The sequence below is a fragment of the Lathamus discolor genome, chromosome 5, assembly GCF_037157495.1.
Source record: "Lathamus discolor isolate bLatDis1 chromosome 5, bLatDis1.hap1, whole genome shotgun sequence".
NCBI classification, from domain to species: domain Eukaryota; kingdom Metazoa; phylum Chordata; class Aves; order Psittaciformes; family Psittacidae; genus Lathamus; species Lathamus discolor.
Genome location: NC_088888.1, coordinates 114,532,191 through 114,553,556, shown reverse-complemented (window position 1 = coordinate 114,553,556; position 21,366 = coordinate 114,532,191). Strand labels below are relative to the sequence as shown.

General features: G+C 46.1%; 1 long non-coding RNA gene across 1 annotated transcript; it reads left to right on the top strand.

The window, feature by feature from the left end:
- The first annotated feature begins 2,917 nt into the window (after positions 1-2,917).
- Positions 2,918-4,718, top strand: LOC136014499 (uncharacterized). Its single transcript, XR_010612739.1, has 3 exons — positions 2,918-3,244; positions 4,252-4,346; positions 4,593-4,718. It is a non-coding gene; the product is annotated as an uncharacterized LOC136014499 (long non-coding RNA).
- The last annotated feature ends 16,648 nt before the right edge of the window (positions 4,719-21,366 follow it).

The following is a 21,366-nucleotide window of genomic DNA, read 5'->3' as shown; positions in this document are numbered from 1 at the left end:
TTTGCAGGGGAAAATAAGACAATAAAATACTTGCATTATTTTCACAATCTTCTTGGAAAAGCCCTATAAGAAACTCCAAGAGCTGGCAAAACAGCCTAAATCCCCTAAAAGCAACAAGCCAGGGGAAACCACTTGTGTCCCATGTCATGGGGTGTCTCATCCCTGGGCAGTAAGCTTAAAACAGACTTCATTGCCACTTTTCTCCAGACATGCCTTTTCAGTGAATCTCGCTCTGACTTTGGTAGCCTGATAAGGATGTGATACTTACCATGACCCAGCCCCCATCAGCTTGTAGTTGCCCAAGTGTCTCAGATCTTCTCTTTTACCTAGTCACATATCCCAGCTGTTTCAACAGCTTCCTTGGGAAAGGCACAAGCTATAAAAACACCCTCTTCCTCCTAGCAATGCATCCTCTACCTATTGTCCCCTCCTTCTCTACATCCTCCAGAGTCCTGCCCGGTGGTTTTGGCTGGGGTGCCAGCAGACAAGACCCGTGACTCAGTGGCACTTCTCCTCTGGAGGTGAGAGCTGACAAGGGCTGGGCGAAAGCCAGTGCTGGAACTGAGGCCGTCTCAGACCCAGCTGATCCACCTTTCCCAACTGGGCATGGATGACTGCATCTGCCCAACACCAGGCAGCCCTGCAGAGTTAAAGGCCAGATGAAATATGTACAATGCAACTCAAATATTGCTTTAGAAATACATTCGGTGCTGAGGATGAGTAGGTTTTCTGCTGTTTGTGACCAGGAAAATCTTTGGTTTGCAGAGTCCAGCTCAATACCAAGAGAGGATATTGCAGGGCCTGCTTTGTTAATGCTGGGTTTTGGTGACAACAGCTCCTAGGTTGACTCAGTTCATCTTATCAGAGGGACTTTGATAAGTGTAAGATTTCATTCTTGTTATCAGTGGGGCAGTGTGTGCACACTGTGAATGGAGGATCTGCTTCCAGGCTCCAGTTTCTGCCTCTGCGTGTGCCAGAGGGCTGTCAAGCTGCAGGTGATTAAATATTAACATTTATTGCAGTGCATCCACTTTGTTCTAGGTCAAATCGAAGCTCTTTCTTCCAGGAATGCAGTGGTTATGGTAAGCTGAACTAGGTGGGAGGTCAGTTAGGCACAGTGCTGGTAGTGAGTAAAGCCTTCAGTTAGACTGATTCCGTACTCCCGTTTTGGGTAGGATGAATAGCTACATAAATAACAACAACGACTACCCTATCCCTCCAGCTCTGGTTTAACTCTTTGAGATTGACTTGTGTGCTTTGTTTAATTGCAGTTCTTCTTTTCTCTCTGCTCTACAACTGCTTGGGAAAGGTTTATGGGTCTTTGAATAAAACTCTCTGGAGAGACAGACCCAAACCAGTCCTTTTTTTCCCAGTTGGCATGATCTTACAGCACTTTTACAATGTGCTTCACCAAAACATCACTTGCAGTTTTATGTACAGCAAAGACAATCTTGGATCACCAGTGAAACAGTTGCTTTTCAAATGAAGCAAATTGGAATAAAGTTGATAGAAACAAAAAAGAAACCCTTGAAAAGAGAAGTCTGCAGTGACAATAGGCAGTGCTGATAGATACTGAACGCAATCATAGCTAAAGCCTTTCCATCCTTCTTTACATTGATGGTGTTGAAAACTGATGACTGCTCCAAGAGCTCAGATTTAGTGGCGATTATACAGCTACGCAGGAAGGATGTTAAAATAGTTATTGAGAGAACACACAGAATAAGAGTGTGCAAACTCACCTTCCCAGCCCCATCATGTCTTTCATGGCACCGCTAGACAGAGGTGGGTAAGCTGTGGGTTAATGATTTGCTTTTTTCCACCCCTCTCATGTAAATGCAATAAGCCTCTGAAAAAAAGCTGTGCTCACATAGAAAACCTAACACAAATGTGTTCACCACGGGGAGGCTGGAAGGGAAACAGTAGTTTGGCCAAACAATTCATCTTTATGATATTGATTCTGTCAAAGCAGCATAAATGAAAGAAAAGCCCTTTGAGTCAAAGTACCGAAGTGCTGCCTCCGTTTGATACAATGAGCATGCTTTTTTGGGAAGCATGGAAGCCTGGGAGCCACCTGCTTCCCTGACTCCTGGCAGGTCAGCTCCCGGGCTCGGATGGAACTGTTCAAATGGCGCTGGCCTGAAAAACACCACAACCCTTTGCTTTTGCTAACCAATTGCACAGCAGGATATGAGTCAGGAGAAAAGGTGAGGCATGTCCTGATTGCTCCGAGTTACTCAGGTGTTCAAGGACACGAGCTGCCTTAGGGAAGCGTGCGCGAGCGGCACACGCTGGGTTTTTGCGTGGTACTGATGCTATTTTCTCCAGCTTGGACTCTTGCCTCTCTCCTTGCATTGTCTTCTTTGCTGCAGATGGGGGTTCAGCTGAATTCCCAGGCAAGCCACAGCTCCGGGGGTTGCTGCAGGACACACCGTGCGTTCACCCCTCGGAGAAGGAGCCGGCTGGCTGCTGCCCGCCTTTGGCACCACTGCGCACCCAGATGAAATGGCCATTAGGTACGGCTGGCTGGCTGCTGAACCTCTGCCCAGAAACAGAAGCTGTGGCTGTCCTCTGCCCCTCCAGACCCTTACCCTGAGCTGTGCTGCATCCCAGATACATCCAGAGAGGGATCCTGCTGGGATCAAGGTCTGTGTGAGGACAAGAGCCTTCTCCAGCATGGGGGGACCCTACAGACCCCACGTGCTCCTGACTGAACTGAAGGCTCAGTGGTGATGAGAGGAACATTCTCTTTCATGGAATGTCTAGCAAATTCCATAAGCCCTGCCCCAGCTTTGCCCCCAGGGTCATTTCCAAGCACAGGCTCTCTTGCTGTCACTGTCTTGGTCTGGATTTTTGACCCACATGATTTCCTCCTAAGCCCTTCCTGCAACCTCATGTGCTGGCATTTGCCCAGACTTCCTCATGGCAGTGACAGAGTTGCCTGAGCAACATTTCTCCCTCTGTCTCTGCTCTCGCGCTGTCACTGCAGCAGGGCAAGATAACCCATTGCAACCCCCCCAGCCACGCTGGCCACCGTCTGTACTCTGCTTTAATCTCATTTGCCCGGCCAGCGCCAGAGCGAACGCAGCAGAGGCACCACGTGGAGCAGACACCTCTCCTGCCACGTGCTCTCACACCGATCTCCCCGTGGCCTTTGCTGGAGCTTGGTGGCCCTCCAGTTTCCTTCAAAGACGTGCCGGGAGTGATGGTGCTGCTGCGTCTCTCACCTCCCCAGGCAGGGGGTCAGGTTGTAAGATGGATACCATCCACTCAACTTCCACTCACAGACCTCTCCTGTGTCCCACTTCCACCTCCCACTGCCACCTTCCATCCTGTCTCCCCGCCTTCTTTCTCCTTACTGCACAGCTAATCCACCCGTCCTTCTCCATTCCCCTATATTCTCTCTGTTTCCATATTCTCTTCCAGCTCAATAGCTTTTGCGCTTAACCCTCAGACCAGCCTGGCTCTCTTCCCACTCCTCTCATTTCCACTTAATCAGCTCCTCCTCGGTTGAGGTGATCTCCATGGCCTCCTGGCCAGGTTGTCTTTCTACCAGTATGATGTTTCCTTCTTTTTGTCCCCTCTCTTTGGGTTTCAGCAACTGATTGTGTGAGCTTCAGGCTACTGGTTTCTTTGGCTCATTTACTCATTTCCTCCTGTCTTTTGAAACTCATATTGTTAATAGCCATTCCTTCACTTCGCTTTCAAAAAGTAGGTTAACCTGTCCTAGAATCAAAACCACACCTTCTATTGAAGGAAAAACCAGGAAAGCTCTTTTTCTTATTAAGCACACACACAAAAAGATTATTCTCAACCCATTATAAAATGGCAAAAAAGGGAACAGACCTTTTAGCTGAAGTAATCGGAAGGTGATGGGACATGATGTAAAAACAAAAGGAAGGATGCTAAAAACTGAAATTGAGGGATCTCATTACATTGGACAGTACCGTGTCTACCTGCTGGACAGGCAGAAGGTATCTTGAGACTGGACTAACCAAGGGGAAGATAAAAACTTGTCATGATGAAAAATATTGGGTGCTGTCAATAGCATATAATGGACTGAAGGGAAGGGTGAGAAGCTGCATTGATTTTGTGCCTGGCCTTGCTTTTATCAAAGTCCGTAACCAAACTCCAGTCAAAATCAATAGCAAAAACGGTTGTGAAACCACAAGACAGCTTTGATCAAATTGCACTTCTGTGGATCTGAGTTTCAGTTCGAGGCCACTCAAAACTGCATTTCTTGACCTTTTTCAGCTCAACCTTGCTAAAAAAATATCTGGGAGCCCCTTTATGCCGCGATCCTCCAATGTTTATGTTTCCAGAGAATTTTAAAAAGAAGGAAAGCCAAGGTAAACTTTGAATAATCGTTTATTATTTCATTTACCACTCTTCTGCTTGTTTAACTGTGTGCCTGATGATGTACGTGGCTCTTTTGCAATCCCTTCCCTGACCTTCCCCTCCTGCCTCTGCAGCCCAGCAGCACTGCCCCTGTCATGGGCGGAGGAGCCCCACGTAAGAGCGCTGTGAGTCAGGTGACAAGTTATTTGCTCAGGTATTACTCCCATTGCCAACAGAAATACTCTACCCCTGTGTAGGTGTGGGCCTCATCACCTCCTTTGTGGACATACCAGGAAACAGATGGCCTGTGACGTGAAGAAAGACTACGGCATTCGCAATAAGGGTCCGGGATGTGGCAGCCCTTCTCTCACTAATAAAGTATTTGGGAGCTTTATGAGTGATAGTTTTGATGAAGATACATAGTAAAGTATTCACAGGCAATATTTCTGACCTTTTTCCCCCCAAGGAATTCAAGCAGCTTTTCCCAGTATTGTCTTTGTTGATGAATGTGTCAATGAAACACATTGCTTGGGTACTTCAAGAGGGACAAGAGTCAGCTTCCAGAGGTTTGGAGGTGTCGCTGGTAGCCTGTAGCAAGACAGCCTGGGATTTGGAAGAGGAGCTGCAGTAACCCTTCAGCTGTCAGATACCTCTGTCCTCCATAGAGCCAATACAGGAAGGCAGTTACCCTCAGTACACCATCCAGCTCCCTGAATTCCCTGAACACATTGTCAGCAATTCCCATGCCAAAAGCCAAGATAAGAGGTTATTCCCCATTCATCACATGGACAAGGTCATTATCCAGGTTTAAAGACCTGATTGAAAGACCAGGGACTTTCAGTGCAGGTTGCACTGAGCCATGTCTCAAAGTAGCCAGCTTGTTTGGAAAGACCCTTCAGCAGGTATTTTTTGGTCAGGTCTTCCCTTATGTTGATTTCCCTAGTCTGGAAGGGAAAACAGTGCTGAAAACTATCAACATCAGCCAAACCGTGAATAAGAGCCTCATTCAGTTGATAGCAGTAAAGGTGAGAGGCCTGATGGTGAAGTGTAGAAGTGGAAATGTGGAAACTCTGAGCCACCTTTTTTTGTGCCCACTCACCAAAAAGAAATTAAATCTGTGGTGGTTTCTTCCATCATCAAAGGTTTCTCTGTGAACCAAAATGAAGCATTTTGTTTCCATGCTTGGGTGAAAAGGAAAAGAAAGGGAAGGCTAGTTTCATATCACAAAGGTGCTTTCGGCTGTATCTACCAAGTAGCTCAGAGCTTCACAAAGAGCTATTACTTCTGCTGCCCTCTTTGCCTCAGAGGATTTGAACTGCTCAGAAAAATGCCTGGAGTCCTGCATATGTTAGGACACAAAGGGAAATTCTCCTAATCTCACCTTGTAGAAATAACCATACAGCAGTAGGAACTGATACCCTCAAGACCCATTTGCTATAATCTCCATGAGGAGCTAAAAGCCTTATGCCACTCTTTTGCTCTCTGGATCAAAAGACTGGGAACTAGGATGGAAGCTCTCTGCACCAAAATGATCACTTTCCGTGAAGCTGCTGCTTGGCCAAGAAGCATCATTTCTCTGTAGAGAATGCACTTCTTTGCCTCTGTCTGGCAGGCACACTGAGACAGCAGGACAGTGAGAATAGAGGAGGACAAAGTAAATGGCACTTGTGTTTTCTGCTGTGCCTACATTGCCTCTACTTGAGTTAGGGATCCAGAGCAGAATGGGAAAGATTGGGTCTTTTTCTGTCCAGATGAAGAGGGAGACCTGTTTCTACCATAACCCAAAATGTGAACCTTTAACATTAAAAACCAAAATAATCAAGTGGCACATCTTCATGTGCAGCACTGCAGGGCTATGGCTGAAGCCAGTTCTGTGCCTCCCCTCCAAGTCCTGCTCAAGCTGGTGCAGCTGCCCTATGGGGACACCTCGTGGTTCCAGGGGCACCTTTGGTTTGGGTGCTGGTGGCTGCCTTCAGAGAAACAACACTTTGTCGTTACGCTATGATCTGTGTAAAATACTGTAACTACCAGTGTGCCAGCTGGGAGGTGAAGTGTGAGGCCAAATTTGGAGGTGGAAGCTAAAGGAGAGAAGTATAATCTAAGATTTTTGTCAAATACACACTCTTCTAATGATCTCCTTAGCAGTTAGTGCCCATTTCAGACAAAACCCAAAATGTTGCATGAGAGATTTGGTTTCCCTGAGTATTGATCACTTTTAGATCGAACCAGTAGATTGAGGAACAACGTCAGCCAGCAGATTAAGGAAGACACTGTAGTGGTAGGACAAGGGGTAACGGGTTCAAACTTAAACAGCGGAAGTTTAGATTGGATATAAGGAGGAAATTCTTTACTGTAAGGGTGGTGAGGCACTGGAATGGGTTGCCCAGGGAGGTTGTGAGTGCTCCATCCCTGGCGGTGTTCAAGGCCAGGTTGGACAGAGCCTTGGGTGGGATGGTTTAGTGTGAGGTGTCCCTGCCCATGGCAGGGAGGTTGGAACTGGGTGATCTTAAGGTCCTTTCCAACCCTAACTATTCTATGATTCTAAGAGATGGTTTCCATTTTCTTGGTACTTGTTAGCTCATATCTGGATTCTGCACCCAGTTTTGGGGGCCCCAGTACAACAGCGATGTCAATGAACTGGGGAGAGCTCAAAGGGGACCACCAAGATGGTGTATGAGGGGAGGCTGAGGGCCTGAGGCTTGTTCAGTGGAGAGGAGGAGGCTTCAAGGGCACCTCAGTGTGGTCTTCCAATACCTACAAGGGGGTCGCTGAGAAGACAGAGCCAGGCTCTTCACTCTGGTGCACAGCAGACAGATTACAGACATGAACTGAAACAGTGGATTTTATCAGGTATGGGAGGAAAAAATCACAGTGGGTTTAAGTAAGTACCCGAGCCCAGAAAGCCTGTCCAGTGTCCACCCTTGGTTTCAAAGCCTGACAGCATAAAGGCCTGAGAGACCCGGTCTGATCTTGCTGTCAGCCTTGCTCTGAGCATGGCTTAAGCAAGGGATCTTTTGGGGTCCCTTCCAACACGGGTGATTCTACAGCTCCATGGCAAATGGGCCTGGTGCTGGATAATAAAGCCATGAACCCATTATTTTTAAATTCCTGAGGTTTTAAAACACACGTCTTTGAAAAATGGGCAATTAGGCCAGAAAGAATCAAAACCAGACCAGAACATGGGCTCTTCAGTGATGGAAACTTGAAAATGAAGTTAATTTCTCTGTCTATTGCACACTGAGGGGAAAATGCTTGGTTTGTTTTCTTTTCCCCTTACTGAATGTGTCTAAAACTCCTACCCAGCTTGAAGCTACCCCAGTGCCCATTTTGTCCTTCTGGAAGAACACCCTTGGTATTCTCTCTGTAAAACATATTCCTCTCTTTCAAGGGTTTATACCTTGTGATGCCTGTGCATGCTTGTCTCTAAATTGGGGAGACATCAATTTGATATGTGGATCACTCGGTGGATAAAGAACTGGCTGGATGGCTGCACGCAAAGAGCTGTGGTCAATGGCTCAATGTCTGGCTGGAGACCAGTAACGAGTGGTGTCCCTCAGGGATCGGTGTTGGGACCAGTCTTGTTTAACATCTTCATCGCTGGCATGGACAGTGGGATTGAGTGCGCCCTCAGCAAGTTTGCCGATGACACCAAGCTGTGTGGTCACGCTTGTGAGGTGGGCTGATGCCAACCTTATGAAGTTCAACCATGACAAGTGCAAGGTCCTACACCTGGGTCGGAGCAGTCCCAGGCACAGCTACAGATTGGGCAAAGAAGACATTCAGAGCGGCCCTGCAGAGAAGGACTCAGGGGTGCTGGTCAATGAGAAAATGAACATGAGCCGGCTTCATTGTGCGCTCGCAGCCCAGAAAGCCAACCATATCCTGGGCTGCATCAAAAGGAGTGTGACCAGCAGGGTGAAGGAGGTGATCCTGCCCCTCTACTCTGCTCTTGTGAGACCTCACCTGGAGCATTGTGTGCAGTTCTGGTGTCCTCAACATAAAAAGGACATGAAACTGCTGGAACAAGTCCAGAGGAGGCCACGAGGATGATCAGGGGACTGGAGCACCTCCCATATGAAGACAGGCTGAGAAAGTTGGGGCTGTTCAGCCTGGAGAACAGAAGGCTGCGTGGAGACCTCATAGCAGCCTTCCAGTATCTGAAGGGGGCCTATAGGGATGCTGGGGAGGGACTCTTCATTAGGGACTGTAGTGACAGGACAAGGGGTAATGGGTTCAAACTTAAACAGATTGGATATAAGGATTCTTTACTATAAGGGTGGTGAGGCACTGGAATGGGCTGCCCAGGGAGGTTGTGAGTGCTCCATCCCTGGCAGTGTTCAAGGCCAGGTTGGACAGAGCCTTGGGTGAGATGGTTTAGTGTGAGGTGTCCCTGCCCATGGCAGGGGGGTTGGAACATCCTTTCCAACCCTAACTATTCGATGATTCTAAGTCTAGAGACATTTTTCCTCCCCTGGAGCAGTGCCTGCCATCTGCTTATGATGAAGGCTGGTCAGTAACACAGAAAGGTCTTCTAAGTCTGACTCTTGTTTTCTTGCGATGGAAGCAGCAACAGGAGCGATGTTCTGCAGTGATGTCCTGTCTGTAAAATACTTGATAGCCACGGCTCAAGTGTTTGTTGCTGGCTTGCTGTGGGCAGCAGTTTGACACCATCAGGGTGAAGACCTGTTGAAGACTCACTGTTGCCATGCTGAGTATGAAGAAAGGGTTGGGGAGAGCTACAGGAAAGAAAACCTGGTTATTTTTTATACTGGAGAGGGGTGACATACTATTAATTTCTGGTGCATTTGTCATGCTGGCCTCCTCATGGAAAGCCGATCTGCCCAAACCCTTCTCTCTGCTTTCTTTAGCATGAGAGACTGATCATCTTGGACCATGCATTGGTTTTGTGAGATGTCTGTGCTCCCTGCACAAAAACTCTTTAACTGCAGAGCCTTCGTAGGCATTCTTCTCATGGACATAACATTGCATTATCAAGTTAGGTGCAGCGTGAGGCTCCTTACTGGCTTCACAGAGGACAGATGGATCCAAGGCAGATCCCATGTGTTTGATAAACCTTGGTCTGAGTCAACTTGAAGTGCAGTCTGTGGTTACCCAAGGGGATTATCATGCTCATAAACTAATCTGATGATGATGGGAACCAGAGCAGTCCATCCACACTGCAGCTGAGCTGTTGTACACAACAAGAGCATCATCACTAGCTGAGGAGGTGGCCCACGCAGGTGACATACATGTAAACTCAGCCTTTGCAGGGGAGGCCACTTTCCCTCTCTCTGACCTTAAGGACTTTCTGTTCCTGTTGTTCCTTCCTTCAGGGATTTGCATTTACATTTTTATTAAGCCAAGCGATTTATTTGGAAGAAAAGCCAAATGATTTCTTCTTTCTGTGAAGGGCTGCATGCCAAACAGTCTGATTTCCCAACACACATCAGTGGGTATAATAAAAGACGTTCCTCCCTGCAGATTTTCCTTCGCCTATAGTCTTAGATACTGCCTGGATACCCAGACATCCAAATAGAAAAACAGCAACTATTTTTGCTATTGTTTGCTTCGGTTCTTACACATCTTTGTAATGCATAAATAATTTAACTGAGTGCTTCTACAGGAACATCCAGAAACAGCCCCCACACCAAGGTGACCAGGTGGCCTCATGGCAAGAAAGGCTCAAAGAGGCAAAAGCAATGTGTGACAGGACTATGTATGTACCCTCCCAGGTCATAACACAGACTGAGGGCAAGCAGCTCATGCCTTTCTTGTTCAGCAAAGATGACCTCCAGCAGATACCCAGTGAAGGCAATAGGACAAGGAGCTTGTCTGCACGCTGAGCCTCTCCACTTTCACGTGCTATCCTTGCATTTTTACACTTCCTTTCACCATGGACATGACAGCAGGACAGGTCTGCACTGCTTTTGGTGCAAAGATGGGTTGGCATCACAGCCACATCAGTGCATCACCACTGTGGAGACAGCAGGTATCTCACCATGGCTGGATCATTGGGCTCCTCATTCCCCACACACCCCAGTGCAGGAGGCACCACCTGCCTGACCTCCATCTGTGGGTGTTCTCCCATTCTCCTCCTGGTTTGTTCCTAGAAACTCTTCAAGCAAATTGGCTTTTTAACTTCCACCATTAATGACATTCTTTTGTGGTAGAGGTAGAGAACATGGGGACCTGGATGTCAACTGCATGGTGCAGCTGGAGCCCACAGATTTCAAGTATTTATCACATTCATAGAATCATAGAATCACAGAATGGTTTGGGTTGAAAGGGACCTTAAAGCTCATCCAGTTCCAACCCACTGCTATGCACAGGGACACCTTCCACTAGAGCATGTTGCTCCAAGCATTGTCCAAGCTGGCCCTGAACACTGCCAGGGGTTTGCATCACTGTCTTCATGCACATTCAAATGGAGAGACACATGCACCACGTCAGTGCAGATACACAGCTGGAAGTCACAAGGCTCCTTCCCCTAAACATCCCATGCCTTGCATTCCTCTAGGGCCCCTTGCAGCCCTGTGAAGTTGCCACAAGTGGCCAGCAAGCTCGGAAACCTCCATGGGATTAGTAGAGCACATGATTTCTTCTGATCTACTGCTCAGCAGCTGGAAGGAGGGAGACTGAAGAGGGACAGAGGAACAAGAGGGGCACGAGTCAAGAAGTGGGGCTGACTGCACTTCCCCACGTGAGAATGTTGCACCTGAAAAAGTGGAGGAAATGGGGAAGGGCCCAGATCCAGGCACGTTGGCCAAAGCAACGTCGTTCAAGTGGCAAAACCCTCAAGATGACCCAAAAGCAGGGAGTGAGGAGTCACACCACCCAGGTGAGTCCTGGGATGGCAGCAAGGATCCTGGGGAGGGAAATTTGGTCTTTGTTGACCCAGGTAAATCCACTGGTGAATAATGCAGAAGACCTGAGTGCCAGACCCACACGTGTGGTAAGCAAGTATAGAACCAGGGCCAGGAGAGTGTGGGGTGACTGAGAGACAGATAGACAGCATCTGCTATTAAAGAAAACAAAGCTCTGAACTCAAGTGAGACCTTGGGAATCTGATTAAGAGCAAAAGGATGGAAGGCTGGGATGGGGAAGAAGAAAGCTTTGGAAAAAACATCCTGATGTGCTGCTTTCTATTTCTCCAAGCAGAGAAGCTGAACATGAGCAAAATGTGTTGACTTCTACCACTATTTGCGGGTAAATAGGTGCTTCTTATTCATTACAAGATGTTATAGACCAGAAAACAGGGGTAATGTTGCATGCTGCAGTTGTGGTGAAAACATTCATTCAGACAACTATGAACCAGCTCCATCAAACAGATGGCAATCTTGCTTGGATGCTGCCAGCAGTCCTCCAATACACAGATAACACTTACAGATACACACATATCTGCCCATATGCTGACACAATCACAGCAGTGTTTCTGATAGGCAGCCCCAGGAGCTGGAGTGGGAGGAAGGAAAGAGCAGGTAATTCATTATTCAGCAACCATAGGACACCCAAAACCCTCCAAGTGCTGACAGCTAAGCCTGGGCAGCCCTGAAGGCTTTCTGTGTCTGCCCCACACCTCCCCTAAGGTCCATTTAGAGGCTGGACGCTGCAGGTCACGGTGTAGTGCAAACCTGCCTTAGTTGTCCAGGCAGGCAACAGGAGTGGGAAACTTGAACACAAGCAGAGAACAGATGAAAAGAGGGGGACTAAGACCCTGAAGTAGCGAAGCTTAGCCCATAGTCCACCAGGCTGTCCTAGATGCTCATGGTAGTTGCATGAGTGTCTAGGCCATGCCTAGACAGACATCTGGAACTGGACATCTGGCCCCTCTCAGGCTTGCTAACAAACTCTTCAAGCAGGTTAGGAAGAGGATTTGGGGTTTTAATATTTTATTAGCAACTTATTTTGTATTTTAATATTCTAATGTATTATTTTATATTTTATTAGGGCATGCTCTGCTCTGCCAGGTGGGACTGACCAAGGAACTCAGTTGATTTTCCCTGCTGTGAGCAGGCAGACTGGCAGCAAAAGCACACTCAGATATCATCCAGCCCTGACATCCTATGTTTTGTACTCTGTACCTCCATTTAACCTTCACCTTCTCTGCCCAGTATGATGCTGGCCCACAGAAGATGTACAACGTGGTCCATTTACTTCTTCTACAGAGATCAGCTATGAAAACCTTGGAGATCTTTAAGCACTGGTGTCCCCATGGTTGTGACAACAGGCTTGCCTAAATCTTGCTGCCAGGCATAAACTGGAACAGTTCAGGGAAGGGCACATGTGGCTGGGAGACAATGCAAGTAGCTTTCCTTCCTTTGCCCCACCATGGGAAAAGGGGGATAGAAATAAGGGAGGAAGTGAGGGCATTTTGTAAACTTCTCCTTGTACATGAAAAGATGGCAGGCACAGACATTGGTTCTGCTCTACAGAAGGATAATGTCCCCTTCACATCACAGCACAGAACTGCAAGAGTGCTGGGAAGGTATCCACATGTGCTGCACTGGGCAGAGATGGAGAAACAGAAATAGAAGCAAACACGCTATGATTATACACTTGAGCAAACTCAAGGCACTTGCGCCTGCCAACAAGCAAGATTGCAAAACCTTGTTGTCTGTTTATAATAGAAACCTCATGCAAAAATGCAGACGTATTGCTACAGAGCTCTCTCCCCTTCAGGAAACTTGTCATAATCCCACAGAATAGGACCCTAATATTTTCGTTTTTTGGTATATTCACATGGATTTGGGGTAGGGAGTACATAAGTTTCAGATGCATTCTGCATGGGCATCAGATACGCGATTTAAATCAGAACAAACACAGAATGCATACGTGATAGAATAATAGAATCATAGAATAGTTAGGGTTGGAAAGGACCTTAAGATCATCCAGTTCCAACCCCCCTGCCATGGGCAGGGACACCTCTCACTAAACCATCCCACACAAGGCTTCATCCAACCTGGCCTTGAACACTGCCAGGGATGGAGCACTCACAACACCCCTGGGCAACCCATTCCAGTGCCTCACCACCCTAACAGGAAAGAATTTCCTCCTTATATCCAATCTAAACTTCCCCTGTTTAAGTTTTAACCCGTTACCCCTTGTCCTGTCACTACAGTCCCTAGTGAACAGTCCCTCCCCAGCATCCCTATAGGCCCCCTTCAGGTACTGGAAGGCTGCTATGAGGTCCCCACGCAGCCTTCTCTTCTCCAGGCTGAACAGCCCCAACTTCCTCAGCCTGTCTTCATACGGGAGGTGCTCCATAGAAGCCTTCTTAGGGAAACTAGAAGTGGCGGAGTTAGAAACCCCAAACCTTTCAGGCGCCCTTACACGGCAGTGCTTGGGTGCTCTCCTGCTGGCCAGTGAGTCCCATCAACACCAGTTTAGCCCCACAGGCGTAGCAGGGATGGTGCTGGGGGGGTGCTGACAGGGGTTCAGTTACAGGGAGCTGGCCGGTAACAGATGAGACCAAGCAGGTCCTCAGATTTTACTGTTACCAGCCTAAAGAGCACTAAAGAGAAGCTTAATTTACCTCACATTAGGTTTCGATGCAGCTAGATAGGAGTAGGGCTTATGTGGAGCCTGTGTTAATCATTTCTCTCTATTTGTGCAACATGCAGACTAATTGTCCAGCACTTGCCAAAAAAGCCAACCTCATCTGCTGTGGCTTTGCAGAGAGAAATGGGAATGGCCGGTAACCCTCCAGCTGACGCCCTCCGTCTTCCAGGTATTTCCATTCAGCAACATCAATAAGCCTGAAACCCTCAGAGGTGGCCTCTGGTCAGTCTCCGTAGGCTCATCTCCTCCATCTCCCCACAGGAAGGCTTCAAGCCAAGCTGTTTTGCAGGGTAGGCAGATGTCTATCACAGAGCGGGATGCTCTGCTCTGCAGGCAGCAGCACCATCCGCACTGAGGAGAAGTTATCAAACAGCATTTGGGTTTCTTGTGATGCAGTATTTCACAAGGAGAAGCGTTGCTGGTCTTTACATTTTAAGGCCACAAAAGCAGCATAGCCACCCTCACCTCACCTTCACTTCTCCAGTTAGGAAGGGAGAAGTTAATAGGTCAGCATTACTTGCTTTGTGGTGACTTGATGAAGAGCTGGCTGAGCTTTCCTGCTCTGTTGGCCTCTCTCACCAGTGTCACCTGGTGCATGGCAACCCTGTCTTCTCCAAAGTGCTTGGAAGGAAACTGACCGTGCCCTTGACAGCAACTCATTCTGCAAATATCTACCAAGAGAAGCCGAGGGGCACAGACGGGTTATCTGGCTGCTGTTGGCCAGGATGCCTTCTGCAGAGCCAGCAGCAGAACTTGTTTCCTGCATTCATAACTGGATCTCAAGTGGTGTTCCTGTTTGGAAATGGAACAGAGGGGCAGAGTCAAGGGTTGCACCAAGTGCCTAACACAATGTGTGTCTGGAATATATTCTCCCTGTCAAGGAGAAGCTGCCTTTCTTGTAGGATGTGTCCTTTGGATGGAGGCAGATGCCCACCCTAATAGGGACAAGGGCTACCTTCCTTCTCCTGTTCAAGAATTCCCTGGGTCCTCAGCCTTGTAACTGCAGAGTTGGAAGAAGATTCGCCTGTTTTCTCTTGATCGAGTATTTAAGTTCTCCAGACTCACAGGCTGAGGGGAAATGAGTCCTCCCAATGTGACTCCCTCTCTACTAGCTCCATCTGGAGGCTCCAAAAAAACTTGCGTTATAAAATAACTTCCTTTATTTATTTATTTATTTATCAGTTTATTTAGGATTTAAGGCTGTCTTGGCACTGAAAACCACTATTGCCTAGAAAGCACCAGAGCAGCAGCAGCTGTGTGTGCAGAAAACTGTCTCTGCTGCTGTCTGACCTGCTAAGCAGAGCCAAAAGCGCTATGTTCACCATCCAGCTCAAGGATCCAGTTAAAAACCAGTTCACTTGTGTGTCCTGGGGTAAATACTACAGCATCACAGGTTGTTCTTACAGTAAAGTCCCACCAGTACTACATACACCACCCTCTCCCAAAGGAGGAGTTACATAGGACAGTGCTGGTGTGCACACTTGACAGCCCGAAGTGAAGAAAGCCTCTCCTGCTCCATAAGTCTAATAATAGCTATGTGCAGAGGAAAGGCGACTTGCCAGAGCAGTGTACTCCCTCTCTGCCTCCATTGGTGAGACAGCCAACCTGGGAAGCTGTAACCGCTTCAGACATCCCTGGTAGAATGATCTCTGCACTAGCAATGTCATCTGCCGGCTTAAGATGCATTGTGATTGTTGGCCAGTGATGGTCCAGGGAGAATGATACAAAGACAGAATGAGGAAGATACCTCCTGTTCGGGATAATCATTTTGAATGGGATAATTACCCCAGAAGCTGGATGAGTACCCAGCTAGAGCACAAGAGTGATAATTAGCGTACCCAGCGTGCTCCAGAGTCAGATGTTGTCTTGCCTGGTGTACATGCAGCATGAAGGCAGGACGTTGCCAAATCTATTTTTTCCTCCTCTAACTGATAACAAGCCCACGCTGGGAGCTCTTGTCAAATCAAGCGGCTGCTCTTGAACTCTGAGTCTGCAAACAGCTGGGCAGTGACATGTTCGTTAGTTTTAACTGTTTTAGGGAGCAATCTGACCCTTTTCAGTCACCAAACGCATGAAAGGCCAGGCAGCAAGATTTGGATGTAGCAGAACAATCTTGAAATTGTCCAAACCTGCTTTCCTTATCTTTTCCTGTAATGTCACACACCGTAAGTGTGACCAGGAACAGCACCTGGCTGCCTGACCACCTGACCCTTGTTCCAAGGCTAGCTGCAAGCTGTCCCCTGCTGGCCTCTTCCCCTTCCTCCTGGGACTCAGGCTTTTGGCTTGTTGATGAAGCTGATTGCTGCTTGGGTTGTGCTGGAACTGCAGCTTCTTTGAGGCAGTTATCAGCCTGACGACGTGCTCCCCTCCTGGGACCCTCACCATGAGTACACAGGAATCAGTGGAACAAGTGCGTATCTGTGAGATGAGCACCTAATGACTGATGAAGGAAAAACTTTGCAGACTCTCACCTTTTGCTTCCTGCTGAGCTGTTTTCTCTGGTTTTCAGCTCTGGAAGAGCTGTGTATTTTCACTCATCTAACATAAGCTACCTTTCTCCATCCTTGATCCAACTGGGAGCGATGGGTATTGCTAATACATATCCCCATGCCCCTATGGGATACATACACAACACAGTCATGCCTATTATGGCTTAGGTTTATTTTGGAGTCAATCTCCCTGCTAATGTCAGAAAGAACTGTTAACATTGCCTTTTAGGAGTTTGTTTTGCTTCATTGTTTGTTTTATAAACTTACAAAATGCAAGAGAACGTTTGAGGGGTTAATTCTTTCCTATATCCTCTTGTATGAGGATTAAACCTCATTCTTCTCCATCTTCCTTAGCTCTTCACCTGTTTGGACTCCCTCTGAGCTCAGTCCCATACAGATCTTCCAGGAAAAACCTGCTTTCAAGAAAGTGTTTTGGTTTTTTTCCCAGAACTGGAGGTCTGAGTGGGAATTAGCACCATGTGCCTGTGTTCATGGTGCTGAGGAAGTGGCACATCCCCTGCTTAAAATCCTGCTGAACAGCAAGCTTACCTCTGGGGCTGGCGTTCAAGCCTGCTGGCGTAAGCAGCTCGCACTGTGCTCCCCTCGGTCAGGCATCCTCATGTATAAAAAGCCTGTTGTCAGCTCAGCATGCAGAAGACATTCAGCTAAAAATACTTATTATGCTTTCCCTCCAGCAGAAAGCCCTAATGTTCTTTCTCCCCCTCCTAGCTGTGCGCAAGCGCAACGCGATGGGCAGAGCTTTCTATTACAACGTTCCCAAGCAAAAGAACCACCACCATCTGCAGCAGAGACCTGCAGTATTTACTATGGCACTAGAAACTTAGAATGTTTTTGGTGAAAGCCATTCACTTCAGTTGCTGTTTGGTTTCACATAGAACCAGTTTTCAGCCAGACTAGTAAGTCTCCATCGGTGGGCTTTCAGCGGGGGTTCACATTGCTCCTGACATAACTCCCATGCTGGTTTATTTGCGGCTTTCTAACTCCTCCCTCTCAAGCTTTGAGAAGATTTTGTTCCCACTGGAAATTCCCTTAGGAAATAATCATATAATACTTTTTTTTTTTCATTATGGTCACAATAGCCATGGTGTATTGCTGGTCTCATTTTAAAACAACTCAAGCCATCTGTGTTGAGAAACACTTGTGAATGAGAAAGCAAAACTGAATATATAATCAGTGAAAACTTCACAACAGAAGGCTATACTGGATCTCTGGAAAGCACAAATCTGGCTTTAGAAATACAGCCCAAAGTTTAGCAAACTGCAATGTGTATTTTCTCAGCCTCTGACTTAGTTTCAGTATTTTGCCTTTGCACATGTATGTGTGCACTGCTGCTGCTGAACACCCCAACGCTAAAGAATGCACAACTCAGCTCAGCAGCTCACTGTAAGCCAACCTGGAGCTGCTGCACTCAGGTATGCTGCACTGCTGATAGCAAATGAAAGCCCATCTTCATCCCAAGAATTATTAGTTGCCTGCTACAATAAAGTCATGCATGGTTGATCTGTGTAGCTTGATGATAGCCATGAAGGTCTTAGCTTGTAAGGTCAGTCAGGTGGCTCCTCCAGAGAGGTTTTCCATCATGGGCTGATCAGGGGAGTCAATACGTATGCATGTGTATGGATGCACATAACACCTGTGTTAGCGCTGTTGGGAAGGCAGTGGTCACCTCTTCGTTCCGCCGAGATGCTCAGAGCCTCAAATTCAGGTTGGCTTGAGCTGAGCTTTTAATGCATTTACGCAACTCCCAGGTTGTATAATGACTGCATTTTTTGAGAGAAAGTGGGCAAAGGTCTCTGTGCAAACCCTTTGTATCATTTAGTTACAAACCCCTTGAAAACTGTGGTTAGCAGACTTGAAAAACAGAAAGTGTCTGTACAATTAAATTTTTAGTAATAAATTAAAATGCACAATTAAAGACTCTGTAAAACCAAACCAGTAGGCTCAGTTCTGGCTAAGATGAAGACTGCATCTCTATTACCTGCAGTCACAGTATTTTATTTAAAGCAGCTGACTGGTCAGCCTCTGTTCTGATAGAAAAGCATTTGTCATGCTCCTCTGCAAAGCTGTCACTTAAAGTTACTGAAATATTTGAAAACAAAACAAAACTTGGTGTTTGAACAAAAGACACCTGCATTTTCAGTTGCAAATAGTTATATTTATGTAATTCCCTCTTTCATTACAACCAAGCTGTAGTAATCTTTTAGGGTTTGCTATTTGGAATTCAAAATGTGTCTATAAATCTAAAAAAAGTACCAAACCACATGAAATGGGGGCAAAGAAAGAAATAATTCTAATAAACTTTTCTATGTCAACTTTCCTCTGTTCTGTAAATCTAGTGCTTTGAAAGCACACTTACTTGCCAGAGAAGTTCTTTCCTTGTGCAAAGTAAGATTCAAATCCTAGGGATTTTATATGACATGATGCCTTATAAATATGCCTAGGATGCAAAGCTTTGTGATGAGGATCAGCATCATGTTGATTCATTTGTAAGAGCTAGTTTCCAGCTTCATCTGCAGTCACTGTAAAAAATAGCAGGAATAGCTGCAGTACGAGAACAACGAGGCACAAACTTGAAATAGCTTTTGTTCATTTGGGGAAAAGCTCTATTTCTTCTCTCTCTCAAAAGAATTCTTGCTGGGCATGGAAAGCTGTCAAGAAAGCACAAAGAGACCAGCTTAGAAGCCTGCCTCATACATCTTTTACTGGCACGAAGGGAGGATTTGGGATCTGCATTTTCCAGGTGCTCCATGACAAAGCATGCCAGTAATACTAAACAATTTCCAGTCTTCCCTGGGAGTCTTTCCCCTAACACACATTCAGCCAGGAGACCTAATGTTCTTAGCTGCTCCATGTAGAGACCTTCTAGAAGTGGATCTGATAACTCAAATCTTAATTTCCCCCAGGATTTGTTTCTCAAAGAAAGTGTGTACGTACTCACTCGGGAGCTGCTGCTTGAAGTCCTAGCTTTTGTTCTCTTGGGGAAGGAATTAGCAAGTAAAAAGTGGATGTGAAATTCCTTCCTGCACAGAAAGTTTGTATGTGCTGAAAATATGCTCATCACTAGCCAAAGAATAACTTTTGATATATATGTATTTAGAGTTGTTTACAAGATGCAGTTGGTGTGAACATACTCAGTGGCTTTCAATCACATCAGTTAGAAGTCATTCAGTGCAAACTCCTGCTCAACACAGGGCTGACCTATAGCTGGTTGCTCAAGGCCATGCCTAAGGCTCTGGTGGCTTATGTATTTGATTACCCTCAGATTTGATAAATCACTTTCTGGTGTCACAACTAACATCTATTGCCTCTTGATCTGCCACTGAGCTATCTCTTCACAACTAACATCTATTGCCTCTTGATCTTCCACTCTGCTGTTTCTGCATCCTCCCATTAGGTAAGCTTTTCTGAGAAGTGATCTCTTCCGAGCATTTCCTCTTCCAGGATGAACAGACCTAGTTCTCTCATCCTCATCTAGTATATCAAGTCCTCCACAAGCACTCAAAAAACCAAAATCATAGAATAAAAACATTTCAATGAAGAGCAAAGAACTTAATACTGTAAGTTTGGAGTAGCAATGTGCAAGTTTCCTCTTGTACTAGAAAACTGACAGTCTGAAAGGCAGAGGGAAAAGCCAATGGTTACTCTTTTTGCTTCCATATGCATATTTTCATATATGCTACTATGAGATAACCAAAGCACCCTGCAAAGACTGCAGACTGTACAAAGTAACACAGTAATTAAACAATAGCTAATCGCAGCAGGAGGGAAACTCCCAGAGATATAAAAACTGGAGAAACAGAACAGAGGACAAAACAGTTCAGAAACACAAATATAAAGAATATCCACTACTTGAGAATTTGTAAGTAGTGGGATAGTAGTTAAATACACAGTCAATGACCAGATGAAAGCTTTGCTGTTGAATTGCTTCACAGAAGCCCGGAGGAAATACAAAGTGCTTATAACTCATTAGAGGAGTCAAATGTAGATTCAAGTATTAACTTGAGAACTATGTGATGAGATAGTCTATTGAGTACTGAGATTAATTCTACAGTTGCCTGGATACACTAAGTGTTATAAGCATCCCTTCACTAGAAGCGAGTTGTCTCCTGGAGAAGGCTACTTTAAAGCAATCAATCATTAAACCCCCCTGAAGAGCCAAATCATCTAGAATTTTTAAAGCTTCTGTATGGCACAAAACATACTGTACACGAGCAGGATCTGTCCTATCTAATTAATGGTTTTCAGGCACAGCACAGATGTGGACTCTTCTTACTTAGCCTGCAGCCTTCTTAAACTGAGTAACAGTGTGCGCTGTAACCACCTCCTTAAGACACTCTGTTTTAAAATAAGTTGTAGCATGGCAATGACTGGAATGAATTCCTTTGCTCCCAAAGTTCATGTTGAAATGAGATTTTACTTACTCTGTACTGTAACACCAGAAGGCAGTCATCACACTGGCAGCTTGCCTAACCTCCCTAATTTCTGCACAAGTTCCAAACTGTCATGGAAAGAAAAGAATTATGAAATTTTCTTATAATTTCTCCACAGCTAAACTCCAACTGGTTTAGAGGAATGAGAAAAACAGTGGAAAAATAAAGTATATACACTTCTTGCTTACTCCAAAGACTGCAAGAACAAATAAGTTCTGCCAACAGCTGTTTCATAAACATTCAAGGCATTCACTTACCGTGTTGTCTCCAGCTGGCCTGTGCTGCAGCAGGTACTCCAATTTTCTGAAATGCCCATTTTCTTTTTCAGCTATTTATGTACAGCAAGTCATTGCTGCAGTACTGTCACTGTAGTTAATTGCTACAGTAATGTTCTGAGAGCAGACTTATTTTTAACAATAAGCTTATTGCTGCTTGCTGATTTTATATTCTAGTTGATAAATCCTCACAGAAACCATTCAATGTCCTTTGAATTCAGTTTATGCTTTTTTTTCTTTTGGGCTAGATAGTTGTAT